Source organism: Nannospalax galili, unplaced genomic scaffold, assembly GCF_000622305.1.
Source record: "Nannospalax galili isolate Female #2095 unplaced genomic scaffold, S.galili_v1.0 scaffold128, whole genome shotgun sequence".
NCBI classification, from domain to species: domain Eukaryota; kingdom Metazoa; phylum Chordata; class Mammalia; order Rodentia; family Spalacidae; genus Nannospalax; species Nannospalax galili.
The window spans coordinates 701,870-702,624 of NW_008360322.1; positions in this window are offsets into that span (position 1 = coordinate 701,870).

Below are 755 nucleotides of genomic sequence, written 5' to 3' on the forward strand. Positions count from 1 at the left end.
TCATAAGAGCATACATATATATAACTAAAAGTTACTCGACAAAGAGCAAAGCCAGACAGGCGATACCTTCAGTCGAGTTGTTGGCCAGGATGGATAAAGGCTCTTCCAGACAGTAACCCAACACACTACTGGAACAATGAACAGCAGGCCCCAACTCTATCCAAAGGAATACTGACAATGGATTGCTGTAGATGAGGAACAGCTGATCCTCCTGGAACAGGGACCTCTGGCTGACTAGATTTACCAGAAGGGCAGATAGGGGGGAATTGATCGGGATGCTGACAGCACAGTGGGCAGTGGCAGCGATGGCAGAGTATGGAGGCTCTAGTGGGAGAGGAAGGCTGTCTACCTGATGAGTTTGTATACATGCTCAGATGCCGAGGAGCTCAGAAGGTGGGCGACTACGACCAGCAATAGTCATTTATATAGAGTTTAGAAATGCATGTGAAAACGTCTCAATGTCAAGAGCCCTGGAATGAATTTTTCTGTATGAAACTGTGTATTTTAACTACTTTTTATCTATTACTTTTTAAAATGAAAGTTTTTCTGCTTTCAAAAAATGAAAAAAAAAAAAAATGGGAAAGCTACAGAGATTACATCCCAGAGCCTATTATCCTAGCACAAGAGCTGAACCAGGAGGATCATGAACTCAGTCCTAACCTAGGCTACCAGACAGACCTTGTCTCCAAAACAGAAAAGAAAACAGGAAGGAAAGAAGAAAGAAAGAAAGAAAGAAAGAAAGAAAGAAAGAAAGA